This window comes from Malurus melanocephalus, unplaced genomic scaffold (genome assembly GCF_030028575.1).
Source record: "Malurus melanocephalus ecotype Western Australia unplaced genomic scaffold, MMel_1.1 scaffold_17, whole genome shotgun sequence".
Lineage (NCBI taxonomy): Eukaryota > Metazoa > Chordata > Aves > Passeriformes > Maluridae > Malurus > Malurus melanocephalus.
The window spans coordinates 1773320-1795386 of NW_026623249.1; the positions used below are offsets into that span (position 1 = coordinate 1773320).

The 22067-nt window shown below is 44.8% G+C and overlaps 1 protein-coding gene across 1 annotated transcript in view; it reads right to left on the reverse strand.

The window, feature by feature from the left end:
- Positions 1-5435, reverse strand: part of MYH9 (myosin heavy chain 9) — a 69735-nt gene extending 64300 nt beyond the window's left edge. The window contains exon 1 of the mRNA XM_057387426.1: positions 5288-5435. The gene's annotated coding sequence lies outside the window, so the exon portion shown is untranslated. The remainder of the gene's footprint in view (positions 1-5287) is intronic.
- Positions 5436-22067: the final 16632 nt, after the last annotated feature.

Consider the following 22067-nt stretch of genomic DNA (forward strand, 5'->3'; position numbering starts at 1 on the left):
TTTTTTGTGAAGTTCTTACATCTAAACACCCTACATTTGTACAAAAATGTCTAAATCCTATGATAGGGTTTCTTTTTCTTAAATTGATAGCATATCAATGAAAACCACTTTGTTCACACATTTCAAAATAATTGATTTTATCAATTCTGGCACAGAAAAATTAGAATCGCTTGCACTAAATGGCAAGCAGACCTATACTGTAACAATCCCTGTCAGAAAGAGCTTACTTACTAACAACTGATCTACAAACTGATACGTCAGTTCCATTAAGTCAGTCACATTTGGGAAAAAAAAAATTATTTTAGAAGCAACTAAAATTATTTTAAATTGAAAGTTGGCTGCAGGCTTTCCTTTATTTTTTTTTTTCTTAAACATTCAAAACAACTCTCTCACTAAAACTGGCTGGGTTGGTTGTTGGCCACAACTGACTTAAACCAAAGTCAAATCTACTGCACCTCCAAGTTTGATTAAAAGAGCCTAAATTCAAATGAACTGGTGAAGTCTCGAGCTTAAAAGAAAAACACAGGTGAATAGAYTCTCATCACTACAAACAATAAAAAGGGAAGTAAACTATTACAAGAGCACACTTTAAGTCTTATATTTCAAACAGGAAGCTACCCAGCAGGAAAAGACAAAACCCTCTGACTACACACAACTGACAAAATAGAGCTGTAAAATTTCTCTAAACCTTTTTTTCTTACAAGTTTGAACACTTTGCTTTCACACAAATCAGAACTCCAGTTCTGAGCTGAGGCATATATCACAATGGATTTCCCGCTGAGACTCATTAAAATGGCAGTTCTTGATGAATGCAAGTGTTCATCAGTTAAGGAGACTTTATGATACAGATTTCCAAGTCAACTTTCCCTTAACATATTAATTATTAGCCTGAGTTTACTGAAGTCACTCATCCATGTGGTTTTATTTACCGCTCTCAGTAAAGTCAGCATACATGCATTACAAGAAAATTAAATTTCTAGTCATGAAGACAAGCAGAATACAAACCCTATGTACAAAACTCTAGAGGCATAAATTTCATAAAGAGGTCATGGAGTCAAGCCACAGTATGCAGTATTACATTTCATTATACCTCTTTGCAACCAGCAGCAATACATTTGCAATACTTCCACAAGAAATAATTTGCAGTAGACAAGTAGGCCAGATCAATTTTACAATTTCCACTTTGCTATGGTTAAAAAGGGCAGGCTTAGCAGTACTAGCTCCAGAAGTATCACACAGAGCAATCAATCACAGTGCCATCACCAGAAAATTGTTGACACTACTATTTCTTCAGATTCTTTAGTATGGTTGGAAAGGCAATACATTGAGATGAAGAGTAACAGGCCAAAAGATCATTAACTGAAAATGGGGACTAGTCCATTATGCTGAACAKGGCTGGCTGGGAGTGAGGTCAGAAGTAAAGCCACTACAGTGGCCTAGGACTGCAAGATAAATTGGTGTTGAGACCATTACTTCACGTACTCTGAACAAGTTCTCACAGCCACTGAAGAAAAAAGAGAAGCAGATAAACCATAATTAAGATGAACTTGTAAACTGATGCATTTCATTTAGTTGGACAACACCCATTTGCATTAGGTTCCAGGGCAGAAGTTGCATTGTTTTTGCCACAGCATATTATATTAAAATCAGGTTGCTAGTTTCCATCTCCTTCCACACTAGAAAACTCAATTAGAACCACGATGTGGTTAAACTGAAAAGAAACTTAAGGTACAAGGTCACCGAGCCACCATTAAGCTAGAGCAACTGCCAGCAAAAACAATGCTGCTGTAGGCAATCCTCTGCTATTATAGTTTTGTTCCAACCCACAGAAGACGTAATGTCAGGCACACAATTTCTGTACTTAACATGCAAACAGCTCTGCCTCAATTATAAACTAAGAAAACAAAGAGTCACAAGATATTTATACTAGAAATCAAAGGCAAAAATGTATGTTAGAGGGCACCGAGTGCACTATTGAGTCAAACCAACAAAAATATATTAAATCATACACTGAGGATTAAGGCTTTGGACACCTTTTAGTAGAAGTACACACTAATTCTGAGCCTCTAAAATTCACTTTAGTCATCAGTTAGCTGCAGCATGTTACCCAGTAACCCAAAGTCACCACAAAAAAAAAAGCAGATGTAGTATGCAAAGCGAAGGGTAAGGCAACCTTAGCCTTGACTTCCCCTTTCAGTAAACCTTGCATTACCTAGATGAGTTCCTGTATCTCCCATGGGTCCACTTATAACCTCACCCTATTACAGTCACACTAATCCATAAGTGACATAAATCTGGGCAAGACACAGGCCTAGGGATAGGGTGGAAGCAGAAAACTGAGCAAAATAAGCTCAGAAATTGCAATACCTCTGACATGCATCCTGTGTCCTTTGTTCTGTACCCTGGAAATTAACTGAACCAAATCTGAAATTTGGGTATAGACAGACAAATCTCTCAGTACAAATGAAGTATATTTTCACAAAGCTAATAGGAGCTGATATACACAGACTCCCTCGTACCTGAATGAGAGCAGTCTGACACATGACTAACCTGTAATTTGCTAAATGCAAACATTTGGTAAATTATTTTTAAAGATAGCAACGGTTCAGGTTTTCAAGATAGTTTGTTGCAGTGATAAATGCAAATCTCACATTTGTGGTGGATACATTTGCAGTGCCAAGTAATGTTGCAAAGAGACTTAAGCACCTGTGGCATCTGACTGCAAGGCAGCTTCCAACTTGAAGAGGAGTATTAGAGCTACCATTAGCTACAGCTTGGACACTCTCCAACATTTTGCATAATACCTAAATAACGTGCTGGACAACACAGATTATTTCAGCCTCCTAAGTGAGAGATTCTTCTAGTCTCTTTCCTACAACTTTACTGGACAAGGTGGTTTTTTTCATTATTATTGTTATTGTTATTATTATTACTACTACTTTTTCATTAGATTCATTTAAAAGACTATAGGGTAGCTCTCACAAGCTATTTGTCTTACTAAAACATTYGGAAACACATCAATATCTACCTAGAGAAAATAATGAAAAAAAAACTTTTTCTTTACCTCTTGAGATGAAATTATCATCTGACAACTTTTTTTCTTACAAGTTTAACTCAAAATTAAAAAAYCCACACAACCAAAAACCAACCCAGAAATAGGTAGAAATATCCTAATAATCTATGCAAAGGGCAGTAAAACGACTTCAGATTCTCCACTCATTCTTTTGGGGCAGACAGAACCTGGCTATTAAGTCTTCCTGTTTACACAGAAACAGACACAGGCTACTCAGCAGAGCAAACACTGAGATCACAGGCTCTTCTCCAGAGAACTTCCAAAGTCAGACCTTGGCTATACAAGTCAAGCATACAAGACATGATACCAGTTTCCAAAAAGAACCACATCACTTGCCAGTTTGGTGCCAATCACATTTACTTTGATGTTTCAGATCTGTATAAAGAAGTTCAGATCCCCATTTCTATCCACTGCTACCAATTTTGCATCTGCTTTAGAGTTGTAGAAAATGTTGCTTGTCCACCTCCATAAAGACAGTGCACACACTATGAATAAATGCAATAAACAAAGCTATCAAGAAGCAGAACACATCAATTTAAGCAATTCTATATGACATGGAGCATCACAGAACTGTTGCAAGATTTCCTTGTAGTTTCTTTCACAAGGTCAGATTAGCATAAAGTCTTGTGCTTATAGTGTCTTGGAAATTGTGAATAAAAAATTCAAAATCCTTCTGTGCTTCTTACATTTATCAATAAGTTTCTCCTCATTACAACTTTCTAGTTAATAAAAATATTTTTAATCTCATTGAAACCTTGTGAGAGCACTACACATGCAGACAGTGCATCTATGAGTTGATACATATCTGCACCATGATTTGCCATTTTTCCTGGAATGCCAGCAGTAAGTGAACTTAGTCACATTGTGACCTAGTGACTAATTTCAAAAGCATTTTAAACAGGCAGTAACTGATTAGGGGGCTGTTACTTTGGAGTTAAAACTTTACCATACCTAGCCTYATGAACGGGAGATGTATACAAGACTCAAGAATGTGTAATTTAATCTTTCAATCCAYGGTTCAACAGCGTCCATACAAGTTACCTTGTATTTCCTCACAGCAGACAAAYGATAAACGGACCTTGGCCTGCAGACTACTAACAATATCTTTACAAGTTTCAAGCAGAATTTTTTTTTTATGCATTACTTGAGAGGTAGACTTTTTTGGAAGACCTGCCCACTAAAAAAGAAGCTTAGTTTCTCAATCTGCTCTGCTGGAGTGTGGCTCAGGACACCATGACATAGGATATGGATGAAAAACCTACAGAAGAAGAAAGATCAAGAGCACAGTGTTTCAAGAGGAAAAAAAAAAAAAAAAGAAAGAAAGGAACTGTAAGAAGAAGAAAGTTGAATTAAACAGACACAGTTGTTGACCAGTGAAGTTTACTTCTGAAAAATCACAGCATGCACAGTTTGTTGACCAGTGAAGTTTACTTCTGAAAAATCTCCCTTTATTACCAGAACCGTCTTATTCCCTTAAAACTTATTTCACCCTGTGTTTAGGCAAAACAGGAGCAATCCTCATTAAACTCACTGGGTAGGCACCACCCTCAGGGGCTATGAAACTTGCTACTTTCCACACCTACCGAGGACAAGTTGGTAAAGATACCACTCAAAGCCGGAGAACTTTTACTACTCGGTTGGAGGTGATGCCTGAAAGCACAAGCTATCTGCAAGAGCTCTCAGTGCAAGCTTCATCTTGCCCTGTCACTCCCTCCCTCCCTCTCTCTCTCTTGCCCAAACGAACGAGGAAGTGGAGCCGGGCGGGCGGAAGCCAAGCTCATGGCGGTGTCTGCAGGAGGGTTGTCAGCCCGTGACTCAGGCTGCAGCCCTGACAGCTGCCCGGCGGCCCCACTGGCCCCTGCCCGCTGCCCCCGCGGGACGGGCACCGGAGGGAACGAGGGAGGGGAARGAGCTGAGTCCGGGCAAAAAGAGCGCCAATCACCCACCCCACCTGCGGGAGGCCGGTTCGCGGGGCGTGCAGGGGACAGAGAGGCAACTCACCGGGCACACGCGGCCCCGGGAGCACAGGGGGACACGGGGAGCACCCCAGCACGGCAGGTCCCACGGGTACGGAACGGGAGAGCGGCGGGACAGCGGAGCCTTCTCGCCCGGCCGGACAAAGAGGCGCCAAACCTGGCGAGGGAGGGAAGCGCGGAGCCAGAGGGGACAAACCGGAGCCCACCCTCGCCCACCGCCCCGCCCGACCGGCTTCACCTGAGCCCGGCTACGGTGGAGGGAAGGAAACGCCGCGGCGGCGGCTGCGCTCCTCAAGGCAAAAGTGCGGCGTCCTCCGGCTGCGGCTCCTCCCGCGGCACCGCGACCGCCGCTCGCTCACCGGCTCTGCTGAGCCGCCCGCCCGCCCGGGCGGGGCCGCCCCGCCCTCCGCGCCATCACCCGCCAATGACGCCGCCGCTCTCGCAGATTGACGGCCAAGCTGACCAATCGAGACGGGCCGAGAGTGCGGAGGCAGAGGAAGCCGTTGAGCCGTTAGCAACGCCCGTGCCCCGCCCGGCCCCGCCCAGCTCAGCCCAGCCCGGCCCCGCGGCCGCTCGGGCGGGGAGCGGCGGCGGCCGCGGGTTTCGGGGGCGCTGAGGGCTCCGCAACTCGTCCTCACCCCAACAGGCGTGGGGTCAGACCGGGCTCTCCCGCTCAGCTCCGCCCGGGTCGAACCCTGCCGAGCCGCCCCACAACGCCCCACGCCGCGGCAGCCCCACAATGCCCCGCGCGGGTACCGGCGGCCCGTGCCGGCCTCTGGTGCCGCCGAGGGCAGCGGGAGCGGCCGGGTTGGGAGTGCGGCTCAGCGGGGCCATGGACTGTAGTCCCCGCCGCCGGAGAGGGTACCAAAGTCCTCGGAAATGGGGCTTGCGGGTGGGCGGTGTCCCGGTCAAGTGGTTCCCACTCAGCCTTGTTGCACTGCAAAATATCTGCGACAGGAAAATGACAGTCAAAATTTCATTTCAGAGAATCAATTAGGTTGGAAAAGATCTCTGAGATTCTTGAGTCCAACCTAAGACTGACCACCATGTCAACCAGACCATGGCAGTAAGTGCCACATCCAGTTTAAGGTGTTTCCTTAAACACCTCCAGGGACGGTGACTCCCAATGGGCAGCCTATCCCAATGTCCAATCACCCCTTCTGTAAAGTAATTCTTCCTAATGTCCAACCTGGCTCAGCTTGAGACTGTGATCTCTCACCCTATCAGTGGCTGCCTGGGAAAAGAGATGGACTCTCACCTGGCTACAACCTCCTTTCAAGCAGTGGTAGAGAGTGATGAGGTCTCCCCTGAGCCTCCTCTTTTTCCAGGCTAAACAACCACAGATTCCTCGGCTTCTTTAACACTTGTGCTCTAGACCCTTCACCAGCTTCATTTCCTTTCTCTGGACTCTAAGGAAAGAAAATGGGGCTGACAGAAGCATGGATGTAAGCAGCCCGTGATGCTGCTGAGGTGTTTAAAAAGCCAGTGCAGGTGCTCACARAGGTCTGAAATGTATTTTAAAAGGCATGCTGAAACACTGAGGCGTGAAAAGACAAAGGTGGAGTAATTCACCTCCTTAAATTTACCAGAACTTCGGGATAACCTAAAGGAGGAAGCAACAGGCAGGATGGAAGACCAAAGTCCTTCTGAAAAGAGTACAGTGTATCTAAATCCATATGTCAGATCCAGACAAGAGGATAAGGTTTACTRCACATTTTATGAGCAGATAGAAATACAAGGCTCCTTGCCTTTGTGACTTCTGACTTTGTACAAGGAGGGCGTATTTGCAGATGTAGGTGCCAGTGAGAGAAAATGCAAGGCAAAGTTTACTGGTGGCAGTATCAAAGCTACGAGCAGAAGAGGCAAATGAAGTTAAAGAGGTTTGAATAAAGAGGGAGGTTAGGTGAGAAGTGCCTAAAGTACGAATTTCTTGTCTGAATGAAACAATTAAGGCTTAGAAAGTTAACCGCAGCAGTTTGGAAAGAATGCTAGACTTTTGTATCTCAAGACACAGACAACTGTGGGAGAAATCACTGAAAGGTTGTACAGCTGAGTATCAGAGACACAGAGGTGTCACTGTTAGAGGCAGAGGTGAGAAATCTAAATAGAGGTGCAAAATAGAAATGAGAATTTAATTTGGCAGTGAGAAGGGAACACACAGAGTAGGTCTTCACTTGTACTTCAAGGCAGAAAATGAAAGGAAGCTAGAATTGTGACAGACAGTTACCTATATAATCAGATACCTTTGGATTTCTATAAGGGTGGTGAGGTGGCAGAGGTTGCCCAGAGAAGTTGTGGATACCCCATACCTGGAAGTGTTCAAGGACAGAGTGGATGGAGTTCTGAGTAACCTGGTCTAGTGGAAGGTGTCCCTGCCCATGGCAGGGGAATTGAAACTGTGTGATGTATTTAATGTCCCTTCCAACACAAACCATTCCATAATTCTATTGTGACTCATACTGAACCATAAAAATCAGTGACCAACATATGGAATGGATATTTACTGGCTGAACAACAGGGTTTTAAGTTCTCCCACAAAAATGTAGCAAATGAATGACTGGAGGTACCCAAATAAATCAAAAGCTTCTTAAGAACATGAGAAGCTGCATCATCAGCCAAGTGGCTAAGAGAGGAAAGGTAAGCAGAGGAAGGCAGTCAGTACCAATTCTAAATTGAGCTTTTAAAGGAGGAAAAGCAGCAGATCTTAGCTAGGAAAGCAAGTACAAAAGGCAACATGAACTGACAGCAGTAGTTACATTGGAAATAAAAGATAATGACTGGAAGCATGAAATGCAGCTATAAAAAGACTGCCACAAAGTAATGTTTGAAAAGTGTATAATCCTGGTAATTTTATTTTTTTACTATTTTCTGACTATCACAGTTGCATATGGGCTCTGCTCTTCTTGATGCTCAAATTTAAGGCTAAGATCAGACTGAATTGCCTTTTTAAGGTCTGGGGCTTTTTTCCCCCCTTTTTTTAAAATATAAATTTAAGAACTTGGTCCCACTCCTGTTTCATTGATATCATAACTTTCTTGGTGGCTTCAGCAGTAAAGGATCAAAACTGAGTTYAGAACTAAGGCTGGTCCTTCCCCTTCACAAAAAGTATATCCCAGCTCTTCTATAGAAAACTCAGTGTTTTACACATAGTGAGATTTATAGATGTGCCATAGTTGAGGTAAGTCAGATTTTAAATGTCTATTTTCTGTAGCTTGATTACTTTGAAAATAAGTGCAACAGGTTTTTGTTGGCAGGAAGTTACCCAGGAAAAGGGACACACCTCAGAGAGAAACAACTGTGACTAAAAGAGCTATCAGACAGATTTTATACATCTGTTAATTTCTATAAATTCACAGGATGTTTATGTGGATCTTTCTAATCAACTTCACTCACGTTTTCCATCAGTGTTTGCAAGCCAGCATCCTTTGGAAGAAAAATCTGTAATGGTCACTGAATTCTGGAAAACATCTCAACAGCAGACAGATTTACCAGTTTGATGGGAAAAAATTAATGGCACTGTAGTATTTCTAGAGGGAAACAAATCTACAAAGCAGTGAGCATCCAGAAATACTTCTTCAATTTGCCAGACTTTGCACACCAGACAAAGGGAYGCTTGCTGAACTACAGGGGTTTGCCCTACACTGGTCTAATCCAAGATCAGTTTGGTATTAAGTTTGTTGCAAACAAACCTTGCTTAAATTTGTTGTCAAACAACAACCCCTGAGAGAAGCCTGCACTTCTCTGATCAGCAATAAATGCAGGGAGATTTGATTTCCATATTTGACAAACAGATAAAAGTGGCTAAATTCTGGTGAATGATTTTCAATACTTTGGGGAACAGAAAAAAAACCTCTTCCAAAATTAGTTTCTTACTGGCAAGCTGGAGAGAGTGAAACAAGAAGAGTGACAGAGACAAAAAGGTGTTTACTCCATCAGAGAAGTCACATTGCTAAACTCTAACCACAGTGTCTTTACACACAGACCGCACATGTACAGCTCCGGAGAATGTCACAATCTGGTGTTGCTAAGAAGTCTGAGCTCTGCTCTTGCAAAACCTTGAAACATTAGTTGTTTCAGTGCAGATTCATAATTGAATTTCTTTAGAGAAGCAGCTCTGAAGTGGCTTTAATATATATGCCCATATAAAGCAGCAGCAATAAATGCAGATGAGAACTTGAAGCATTTTCAGGTATTGTAGCAAAAGGAAGTGGCTCTTTGGAGGTGGGTCTGTAGAAGAAAGTCACGTATGTCTGCGGACTTCATGCCTCTGAGCAACCTGAAATTTTCTGCGATTTAAGCACCAACCTGTATTAGCACATAACTTCCTTTTCCCTTAATACCAACTCTTGATTGTTCTGCTCCCCTAACAAATGCCACATCCAAACTGTGAGTGTGGAAGGTGGAAAGCCATCTTAAGAGATGTGAAGGAGTGAAAGCAAGTGATGTTTCCCCTGAGGGGTGGGAGGGGTGTGTGTCAGAGAACAAGTAAGTGAAATGTGTCCCRGGTAACCTGTCTCAGAAGCAGCCAGGAGCAGATGTTAGGAGGAGAGTAGTCCTTTTCTTACAGAATAATGTTACTCTTACCAGAATTACCCTGGCATGGCTATGGAAAAGGTACGACTTAATTGGCTCACTTTCATATGTCAGGGTGCGATTCCATCACGCCCTCTTCATCAGCAAAACTGGTTTAAGGTGTTGTCTGTTCTCCCACTTGCCATTTGGTTTTAGTKCTGTGACATATCTTACCACTCTAGCAGTGATGATGAAAATGTTTAAAAAGTCACATTATACACTGGTTCACTGAAGAATAGGTAAGAAAAGAAGGTCAAGAAATAAAGATCAGTTCACTGATCTAGTTTATAGGCCCTTAGAGGGATGCAGCCTCACGACTGAGGTGATAAAAATGAGGCACTGTGATGGGAGTCTTTTAAATTAACTTTGCTGATGGAGAAAATTTAAAAAGGAAATATATGTGCACCCCAAGACTGGGGAGGAAGGGAGGAGCTGTACCTGGCATACTCCAGCATTTTAAACAATTAGCCTATTTTTCACCTCTCCCCAACCCTCCACCCACATAGTTCCTTGTGAACAACCTGCTGAATCCTGCTCTCTCATTGTAGTTCTTGCTTCAACTTTAGTAAAAGAGGAACATTTTTGTACTTTCTCAATACATTAATGGCAAGATCTGGTGCTGAAAAACAAACCTTTTACATACAGCATCTGTGATCATTTGGGGTATCATTCAGAGGCACACTTCTCTGCCACTATACTGTAGTAAGTATATTTATCACATGTCAGAGTCCCTTCTTTCAATAAAATGTAAGTAAGTGACACCATCCGGTAGAAAGGACCCTATTGGGGAAGCAGGTTACCAAACAGCTGTGCTCCAGCTGAAGTCATGGAAATATCCTCAGAAACACACATAGATGAAAACTTCTGTCTTAGACAAAGGATAAGTGGAGCTTGTGAGTTGCTCCAGTCCCTGAGATGAGATTACAACTCCATTTGGTATGGTTACAGACACCACATTCCTGGACTGACATACTAAGAATAATGGCCCAGAGCTCTTTACCTCCATGAAGTCCCTCTGCCATTTAAATGGAGCTACAATGTTAAGCAACATTTTTTAGTTCACTAGATTCCTTTCCAAACTCTATTTCCTCTAGCCCTGTTCTCTTGCTGCTCACTATTCAGCTTTAAAATCAGAAAAGCTGGCATCTAACAYCATTACACAAAAGGGACAACAGGAATACAAGCCATCCAGCAAAAGAATCTTTGCCTCAAACCTCAGATTTGGAATCTGAGTTTCCTGCCTTGGACCTACCCAGACTTGTCCAAAACGCCAGCAGAAAACATCCTGCCCTAAAAAGGCACTCTTTTTTTTTTTTTTTCTGCAGAAAATCATCACTTTCACACCATCTGTTACACCTTAGTTCCTTCAGTGATAATTCAGCAAGTACTGATGCATGCTATTTTAGGCTTGTCTGCCCTGGCCTCACAGATCCCTGGTTCAACAACTGCTAAGGAAACTTTATTAACATCTCAAATACCTCCTTTTCCTTCTCTCTTTCTCAGAGGGGGTAAGAAATGCTTCAGATTCCTGAGTTCAGAAGGGCTTGGGCACATTCTTCTTTGCAGAGGATAAGTTGAAAAGAGAATAGCATCCTTCCCCAGCCCCTCTGGCACCCTGCACCTGTCATGCTTATCACAAGCCAGGCTTGGGTGAGGTACTGATAAAGAAAATACACTTTAAAGAGGCTGACAAATCCATCTAAATGCTGTTTAATTCACCCTGATAAGGTAGGGCTGTGGAGAGCTTTCTGCCACCTTTGCTTCTATTTTTCTTCTGTAGATCTCAGGCTGGCCAATGTTTTCACAGAAACAAGAATTCAGTGGTAGACTGACTCTGCTACAAAAATATGACTTAGTTCAGAGAATACATAAGAGTGATAGCATTTAACTACTTTACAAAATATATTCATTGTTGTAATTGCTTTTTCAGCATCAGTCACCTTTAATGGACCTCTAAACAAAAGGCATCTATCTAGATGTTCACTTCCCTCTCCCTCTACCAGTAAGAATTTAGTCTCCCTTTTTTAAAAAACCCTCGTTACAAAAAATCATTAAGGCACCCCTACTTTCAGCTTGCTGCTTTTCTTGCGATTACTGTGAAAGATTCTTCTCCACTAATGGTGCCTCTCAGCTTACCCCATGTCCGATGTTTGTTTTTGGGCTCAGCCTGCTACATYAATCAAGGCCAAATATTTGCTCAAATGAAGTGGCTTGGTGGTTCTCATTTCAGGAAGCTGGCTGAGGACAAAGTGAAACTARCTTGAAATTCTCTAGTATGCCCAAGAGATGTTAAGAGCAAGGGATTTTTCCAGTGCTGTAGAAAGTCATCCAAATTCCTACTGTGGCTTTGTTGTGGGAACTGCAGGGGAACTAACTCATTTATAGCCTGCCCCAATTAAAGATACCACTTTTGTCTGCCAGAAACTAAAGCTGGTCCAGTCAAAACCAAACTTTGGGATCATTCTGCTGGGCTACCACCAGAAAGATGACCCAATGTGAAGTTGCTCAAACATTTGTTCTCCCTATTCTGCAAGGCTGAAGCCCACATTTTGCTTTTAAGAGGAGGCTACATCTTTTGTGCTTGCAAGTCAGTGGCAGGTCTTATAAACACACCCACAGATTCTCAGCATAACATATTGCAAGCTCTGTGCATCTGGAGCCAGTGCATGCTTTGCTCAACAACCCCCCTTTCATTTCTGCCAAGATTCCCTCCCACATTTGGGATATTTTTCCTGCTCCCTGGAGAGCCTTCTCAATTCTCCCAGCTTTTCCAGCTTCCTACTGTGATCATGGACTGTTCTTCATGGCTTTGCTGGTCTGCTCTACCTTTGGGAACGCATGAACCAGTGCAGGAAGCTGGGCACAAATATCTGTGCATTAATTACCCTTTTTTCAGCCCCATGTTTAGATCAGGGGGATGGACCAGAAGAATGAACTGACAGTGCTAACACAGAAAGCAGAATATTCACCAGGACTTCCTGAGGCATTAGCTTTGCTGGATGTGAAAAGTTACCAACAGAGATACATGAGGTGCCATCACAGTGGGAAGCCTCCTTTCAGATGAAGTGCTGGGTGAGCTCCATTTAAAACAGTCACCTTCTCTCCCATTTATCAGATGATCATTTCCTGGGATTACTCTGGGACAAAGAAAACAATTCACATCCTGTGTGGTTTTATAACAGACCAATTCTTGTCAAAAATCAATAACTCACTGAAGAATAGCAGGCTTCTGAGCTGCCCAGTCTAGCATCTGCWCTGCAATATTTCTCAGCTACCAAGAGAAAGGAAAGCATTACAGGAATCAAATCCATAGGAAAGAGGTGCTCAGGGACTTCTGGAGTTCCTTCACGAGAAGTTGCAACTTGTGTTAGGCCAAGATGTAAGGAGTCCTGCAAGCACTGCTGCCTTCTTGCACTGGTCCCAGGGAAGACAAAAAAAAACAACAACAAAGGAGGTTAAAAGGTTTTCCGTGGAACAGAATATTATTTGGACTTTGAGTTACAAACCCAAGCATGACACAGATCTAAAGCACAAAGTAAGGTATCTCTGCTTTCTCCTACCTAGTGGGACAAGGCATTCAACCTGTGGTAAATCCTGTCCTCTCCCTCCTCGTCTTTTCTGTTTCTGCATAACGTTAAATCATCCTTAAGGCTCTTACTGCTCCACCACTCTCCTSATTACTGCTGCATCTAACACTGAACTTGAAACACACACCTGTACATAAGTTTGCGACTAATTGCAAGACACTGCAGAGGCCTGTAATTCTTTGACTTTTTATAGAGGAATGTACATGTATAAAAGCCTTTGAATTTTCATAAGCCACCCCTTAGATGTGGGATAGTAAAATAAAAAAAAGATGAAAACAAGATGCTCACCCAATGATTCAGCTTTCCTGCAAAGTTTCTTCTACCAGCAATCATAACCCTGAAAATAATCACCCCAGCCCTTTTTTTCCTGTGGGCTAGAAACACATCAGCAACGAAGATCATAATTTAAGGGGCTTTTGTTTCTACTAGGAATTAATGAGAAAGAGCCTTGCACTACAGGGAGAAAAAGAAACATACACAGAAAAAGAAAGAAGGTATGCGTATGTTTGTTCAGTATTGTTGGGTTCTGGGGATTTTTTAATTTTTTTTTTTTTTTTTTGCTTAAGGAATGCTAAATGAGGCTTAGCTTTGCTAGGGGACATACCAGCTGTCTCCAAGCTCTTTTTATTCTTTTTATGATGTACCTTAATTGAGAAAGCAGGGTGTGGAAGTTTCAACAAAAGCTCCCCTTTGTAATGTGTTAATTAGGCACAGGACTTAACAAAACCCCTCAGTTATAAACAATTACCTTTCCCCAGGCTTACTTTCATTTTCCTGCTATTGCATTTTTACTAATTTTCTATTAGGTTTCCAGAGTGGACAACACTAATTTCTAAAATTAGTCTTCTAATTAAMAAAWAAARAAAAAAAAAAAAAAAAAAAAAAAAAAAAAAACCTCTAACCAAACCCAGGCAGGAAAATAAGTAAAGCAGGAAGAAAAATACCAGTATAATTAGAAGCACTTAAAGATGCTTTTGTTTTTGTGCTTCTTCAGGATACAGGAGACCAAAGTCTTTTAAGTTCACTTTAAAGCTCCCTTTAAAACTGATAATCTATGATTATGGAAGTGACTCTGGGTGTAAATGCCTGGGGATGTGAAAATATGTGATTGGGGTTTGCATGCCCTAAAATGACTGCTACCCCCATCCGTGCAGGAGGAGGAAAGAGAGGAAAGTGAGAGTGGCTGTAGTTTCACCAGCCATCTTGCCTGCTGGTGTCCTGGCTGGCTGCTCAGCATGTGCTGAGACTCAGAACATACAGCAGCTGSGAAGGGAGCGGCCCCTGCCCTCCTCCCTGATGGTGGTGACCTCACCTCTTGGCACCAAGCTGTCCCAAGGGCAGTGCCAGACACCCTGACACTGGGACTCTTCCTCCTCCTCCCTCTGCCTCCTGCCAAGGAAAGGAGCAAACCCAGGGGCTCAGGGCTGTCCTGCCTCAAACAGAGGCAATCCCGAGGATGGAAAACTGTACTATAAGGATGACTTACATCTTAACACTAAACATTTTCCACCTTCTGTTGGCAGTAAGCCTTTCAGACTGCTGCTCTTTAATCTTGTTTTCTGTTAAATTTCTGGAGAAAGGTCGAGCAAGACACGTGAATCCACGGTATTGGGAGAAACACGTTATGATTCAGTCTCCGGTCAGCATCACGCTTCTCTTGTTCCCTCTGATAGTGCTGTTTGCCCAACACCTTTACAACACAGAAGGCACCAGATATTCAAAGTTGCCTTTGTGTCCAAGGAGCTGCCCAGAAAGCAGGGCAGTAACATTTATGTGGGACTAGGGAAATAGTAGCTCAAGCTACATTCCCAATGGCGGTCGTGTATGCCATCCTGTCAGCAGACCTGGAAAAGACTGTCAAGGGGAAAACTCATAATTCTTAGTGGCAGCTTCCCAAGCACAGCAGTCCTTATTGGGAGCTTGCCTTTCCTCTGGAAGAGACTGTAGATAGCCTWGAGAAGATAGGCATTCCGACCTTTATTGCTGCACATCAAACCARTCTTCCTTTCTCACTGCGTTGCAGTAGCACAGACTGATTCTGAAACCAAATCAGCTCCTGCTGCTTTCCCCAAAGAGCTTACAGGCTCAAACAGACCAGGAAAATGCAGTGTGAGAAAGTGATCAGAAGTGAAGTAAGGCTGAGGGTGACCTCAATGCCTACAGCAGGTCCCAGTCAGGAAGTACAGGTACTACCTTGACTGACCAGGCAATCAGGGAGCTGAGGACCCCATGGCAGCACAGAGCTACTGCACGTACGATGGAAAATGTTTGAACTGCTGTAGTTGGGCCCCACAGGAAACTTTTGGGAAGCATGTGCTGGTCTAAGACAGGAACCAAGAGAGTCAGTGTTTAAAATATGCACTGACAATGAGTTGCTTCATTACTTAGAGAAAAATTGAGAAGGGGGAAGGAGTAAAACTCAGCCACATCAGGAAACAGGCAAATAATTGTCTGACGGGTACACCAGGTCTCCTGATTGCTGGTCTAAGACTTTGCTGCTGCTTGTCCCCCAGTTTCTTACTCATCGCGATCTTCTCCCAGGACACAGCAAGGTCTCCTCTACATTTAGATATGGATCTCACATGCTGGAAAAGAAGCAAACAGAAACATAGAGCTGCTTGCTGTCTTTGCTAAGTGTTTTATTTTGCCCTGATCTACTGTTTTCAATTCTCCTCCAACACCTTACCCTGTTCATACACTCAAAATTGAAGAATGAAAGGGACACTCTTCAAACCAGGGAAATTTTTGGCCCATGAGCTGCTGGGCCAAAGACAGACAGACAGATGGGTGAACCACAGCCCCTCTCCTGCAACACTCTGTAAAGCAATTGAACAGTCCCAGGCAGGAGGCTTTCTGCATAGGCCAAGGCAAAGAGTCATGCAGGGCAGAGCACCTGGAGAAAYTGGACCTTGTGACCTGGATTTGCACATCCATGTACATGGGAAACACTGTCTTTCTGGAGCTGGAGTGTGGAGGGGAGTTCTGGAAACTGCAGGCAGGAAGAGCCTGACTTGGGAAGCACAAAGCAGGTAACATTCATAAAACTATTTATAGCTCTTTTCCTTGTGACAACACAGCCTTATAAGGGCAAAAGCTCTCTCCAGTCCACGCAGAGCTGCGGAGGTGGAGCCTCCAGGGGCTCTCCTGATGTTTGCTCCCAGGCTATCTGCCTGCCCAAGCCGCTGACCTCCTTCCTGGGAAAAACCCTGGGAACCCTAGCTGAATCCAGCTGTTCAAATTTCAAACGGYTCCCCTCTCCTTCTCCCCATACCTCCTACTAGCTGGAGCTGTGGTGAAGCAGAGACGGCTGCTTTTGTAATGTTGTGGGTATCAGGGAGCACTGGGTTGGAGAGTCCCCCCACAGCTGACGTGGGAAACATATTCCCATCTGGTTGTGACAGTACTGAGAACCGGAAGAAAAAGAAAGAAAAAACAAACAACCCCCCCCCCAGTGTTGCTTGTCAGACATTAGTGTGTGAAAGGCTGCAGCTGGAAAATCTGATGCACAAACACAGTTGCAGATCCTTTTGCCCATGGATGTGCTTCAGAGCCCCCCAGTAACTCTGGCTGGCTGAGCTTCCAGTATGTGTGTTGGGTTCTTACACATTTCAGCCGTGTCCAATCCACCCCGCTGAACTATGCTGGAAACGGGTTGCAAATAAAACTGAACATAAACATGCTAAAAATGTCACTGTCATCAGATAAGGTTGCTATGCACATGAAATTCCTGACACGAATTCATTAAACCAAGGACATGAAAAGTTAAGCCACATGCCTACATTGCCTGGGATAGGGAGGAGGGTATGGTGAATGGGGATTCAGGCTGTAACTTCATTTTTTTTAGCCTTCTACCAGTCCATAACCATCGCTCCGGTGTGACTTGATTTCTCCCAACAGAAGGGAAAAAGGAAAAAAAAACATTAAAAAGTGTGACAGCACCCTCCTCCCTCTGTGAACACTGGCTTGATTTGGGAAGGAGCAGGAGGCAAAGATTAGCCATGCCACTAGGGAGCTGTGGGAGGCTGCTTTTCCAGAAGGCAAAGCCCACACTGACAAAGCCAGGCCTCAGCAGTCTTTACCAAAATCAGTCATATTTAGCACTCCAGGAGGCAATTATCTCTGCATATGAGAGGAAGCAGGCACTGAGAGCTTCCTCTATGGTACACTTCTTGTAGTTGTGGTGTTTAACTTGCAGAAATGCCTCTACATGAACTTGGCATTTCTCAGACACTCAAATTTGCAGAAGTGCATGAGCTGCCAGATGTAATGATCTTCTCTACCACCTACTGAGTTGTTACAGATCTCAAGCCACATATTTTAAGAGAGGGGCAGAAGCTGTGAGAGCAGTCTACAGATGGGGGTGATTTCAGGGGATCCCCTCTCCTAAGCCTACCACACAGCCACCCTTTATCTGCTTGCAGGCTGCATGTAGCTCAGTAGAAGCTGTGCATACTTTGTCCTGGGGTGAGCAGCATTGGTGAGATTAACCTGCATAGGTGGAACATCATGTTCTCCTCAGCCTTGCAAGGGTCACGGGTTGGGGTTTGATGACTGTGAGAAGTCTGAGCAGTCCCTGAAGGAGGATTATTCCCCTCCCTCCTCTGATCTTCATGCTCCCACTGCCAGTCTCGGATGACAGCCAGCTGATTCAGCTGGAAACAACCCTAAATCAAAAGAAGAACAGATGTTTCCAGTTTGATAATTTCCTTGGTCTGTTTGACTACGTGATTGCTACAGAGGTGCTGAAAATGCATGGTCATGAGCAGCCAGATCCACTAGTTGCTCAGAAACTATGAGGGAATTGAAGTTCAGCAGAGGCCAGAAAGCCTTCTTTCCAGGGATATTGTGAATTAATTGAACTCAGTTGTGTGGCTGGTCATAGGTGTTCTTACAGTACCCCACATGCAAGGGGTTGCAATCAGTATCTGAATTAAGGAATGTCTACTATCAAATATTTAGCATTACAAAAATCACAGCATCATTTAGCATAAGAGGTAATTTTGGAAGTCTCCAGATCAACCATCTGCTTGGAGCAGGACCAGCCTTGAGGTTAGAGCAGGATGCTTAGGGCCATATCCAAGTAAGTTTTGAAAATCTCTAAGGATGGCAAATCCACCATCTTTTCCCTCTTGTCTTTTCACTGAGCATGTCTGGCAATCTGGCTTTACCTTCCACATAACCTCCATCTGGGTAGTTGGTCAGTGGTTAGATAGTCCCCCTCATGAGATTTTCATGTCCTTTTGCAAACCAACCCAGCTCCTTCAGACCCTGCCCATGTGTCAGATAGTCCAAGTCCCTTGGTCAGCTTCATACTTCTGCCCTGGAGTTGCTCCAGTTTGTCAGTGTCCCTCTTGCAAATGTGAAGGACCATTCTGAAGCAGCATGAGGAGGGCGAGCAGGTGTCTCTGCCTGCTTGTAGGCAGCAGTATTTGTGAGTGTATATTGGGGTGTGTATGCAAAGTACCAGCATTTGTCCGTGTGCATACACAGTGTCACAGGGCAGCTGGGCATCCGCCTCTCGGGTAAATATTGACTCAGAAGTTTAGGTCATAAAATGGGTGCAAACTCAAGGCCCTGGAGCTATGGTGGTTTTTGTGAGCAGAGCTGTACTGCAGATGTGCCGTGCGAATGCCATGCGCACTGAGTCCCAGGGATATCTGTGCACTGTCCTTCTGCAGCAGCTTTGCATCTTAGCAGGCACAGATCCTCCTTTCCATTATTGTTGGACAAGATGTTTACAGTCAGGTTTAAGTCTGGCCAGGTAGCTTCTTGATTACTCACTTCTCAGCTATTAATCTGCTTCAGTAACTCTGAAGCTCAGGGAGACAGGGTGTACCAGGCAGTAGCTACATCTAGAAGACAACAGAAATAATTTTCTGCTCTGATGATGTTGCTGGAGAGCAATGCATCAGTGCTGTGATGTCATGAGCATGAGGCACAGCCTTCAGAGCATAAAAAAGAACACTCATTATTCAGAGGGCCTACAGGTGTTTTCAAAGGAGGCAAGTGAAAACGGACACCTTCAAAACTTTTACCTGCTTGCTGTCTTGGGGATACGGTAGGCAAAACATTATGTAACTGTGAATCAGCTGTGCCTTTTGCAGTATTAGGAGTGTGGCTTAATGAGCAATCTCTCTGGTGTCTCTTCATAAATTTTGTTACTGTGGTGTTGGTGGACTGGCCAGGGTAGAGGCAAGGCTGTAACAGTGACTGCTTCAAGCTACAGAGGCAGCAGCAACAGAAGAAAACCCTGGGGTGCTGGTTCACAGCTGGCCATAGCCACTCCTTATTTTACTGTAAGAACTACATCAAGCCTTTGCCATACTTTGTCAAGCTTTGGTGCTGCAGCCCAGAGTGCTTGGATGCCTGACACAGAAGGACAGGGGTTGTTGGGTGAAGACCTCCTTGGTGTTAAACTCCATGCTGGAGCTGTAGTCTTACAAAGAAGAGGAAATGAAGTGGTGTAGTTTGCAATGRGGAATGGAGATATAAATCTGGGTTAACATCAGGTGAGGAGCTCAAAGGTCTGGCCCAGATCACAAGCAGAGTTTGTTCCCCAGCTATAGAAAATTATTACAGAAATGCAATAAACCAAGGTTTTACTACAAGTCAAGGACAAAAATCTTCAACTGTTTATGTTGCCCAGCTCCCTTTATTCTAAAACAATTTTAGGACTGTTTAGGTGGTATGAGGAAAAGGTATTCAGGTCAGGTTTGAAAAGCAGAATTTGTTCCAGGGATTAACATCTTGTTTCGAGACTCTTGTAAATCCAAAAAGCAAGACAGAGAGGTGAAACATAAACTCAGCTGATCTTCCCCATCAGCTCCATGTCTGAATCTACAGGACCCAGTTGGGATCCCCAGTTGGGACAAGAAGCTGTTCTGCACCAACACTGCTGCTGGATGTAGGTTAGAGGGCCCAAAATACGTGCACAGCTACCATGAGCCATGGGACCTTGTTCTCTGCCCAGGGCAGGGTGGCCAGTCCCGCCCAGCTTGCCAGCTTGGCAAACCTCATCAGGCTTATCTGGTTGTGTGCCCTCCTCCTTCCCCAGACGTACCCCCAAGGCCAGGTTTTCCTGTTTCACCCCAAAGGCTTTTTTTTTTTTTTTTTTTTTTTTTTTTTATTTTAAAACAAACAGAGTTGTGTCTGTTTTGATTTCTAGAAGGTTAGAGGGAGGTCAGAGCTGACATCTGGGCTGGAGATAACATTCCCCTCTAATTAGCAAGCCCTGGATAATGAGGGCCTTCCTGTCCCATCCCCCTGCCGTGGTGTGAGAAAGGACAGCCAGCACAGGCTGGTGCAGAAATGGGGCAAGAGAACACCCTGTAGGGCACCATTTCATCTTCTAGTGTCCCCAGCCCAAGCTCCGTGGGCTGCTGATAGGTGCCTGTGGGTGACAGCTGGAGGCTGCTCCTCCTTCATCTTTATGAGGACACCATCTGCAGGCGCTCAGCCTCTGCAGGCTCTTTTTCCAAGGCATTGGCCATGCCTTTCTAAAGTGCCARCCGTTCTGTCAGTCAGCCACAAGCCTATTGTCTGGGGAGAGCCCATTCACCCTCTGCAAAGCAGGGGTTATCGATTTAGACACCTTGTGCTGCTGTGTGTGTGGCAAAAAGAGACACCGGGAGACACAATATTGGTGGGAGACAGATGACATGAGGACAGTGCGGTTCCCGAAAGCATGGCTGCGTTATCTGCTGCCCTTCCCTCAGCCTAGGGAGCTGTAAATGGGCAGTTCCGTTCCTGCTCTCGGGAACTGGGTCATTTATCAGGGCATTGCAGTCTGCCGGGCTGACACGATGCAGCTGTTTGTGCACAGCAGTCCCGCGAAGAGGAAGCAGCCACGGCTGGAGCTTTGGCTGGGATAGTGGGCTGGGGGGGCAAAGGGGCAGAAGTGCTGGGGAGACCCAGTTTATGAGGCTCCTGCAGTTTGTAGACATAGCCCCCCGCAGCAGGACGTGGAGATGCTGMGATAAAGCCTGACTCAGCTGGCATACAGGCTCCCCGGCTGAATCACCCGAGCGCGGTGCCTTCCCTGCAGCTCCCCCATTGTGGGCTGACGGCGCTTGCAAAACCCTGGGAGATTACAGGCGCAGGCAAGCGTGGCGAGGGCTGAATTGCAGCCAGTGCTCTCCAGGTGATATTACAACATCGGGCACATCCGGTCCATGGAAAACTCCGGCTGGCACCCCTTAGCAGGGCCGGTGACACACCAGCCTCCTTGCCTCGTCAGCTCTATGGCAGAGGGATTTGCTGCCAGCGGCTTCAGATGCRAAGCCGCCCTCAACGGAAATGCCACAGCCTGCTGATTCTTGGAGGGGACGTGACCATCATTCCTGGCCTCAGTATGAAACCCCAGGGAGGGAAGGAAAAAGAAGGGAGGGAAACAGGGCTTGGGATGTAACACTGGCAGAGCTTAGCCATCGTGACCCCAGCTGCAAGCTGGAGAAACAAGGCTGGGAACTGTGCCCTTGGGTCAGTCATGTGCTGCTGGCCACCACRGGCTGGACACAGTGTCACAGGGAGGCACAGCATTGTGGGGGAGCAGCAAAACAGGGAGATGACAGCAACCTAAGGACTTTGCTTGCAGACATGGCCACATGCTGCCAGTTCCTGTGCCACAGGCTTCAGTGAGACCAGCAGTGCTAGGTCCCTCATGTTCCTGCATCCTTTCATCTCAAGGATGCTACCAGCTTCTGCCTGTGTGTGCAATGCCAGATGCATTAAGATTAAGAAAACCGCAAGCGTGCTTCCTTCTGAGAGTTGCCAAAAAACTGAGAACAGAACTTGATCCCAAGGCCAGGGAAAAGGGAGCAAAAATTAAACAGGGCCCAGACAGGTACAAGGGAGCTGGAG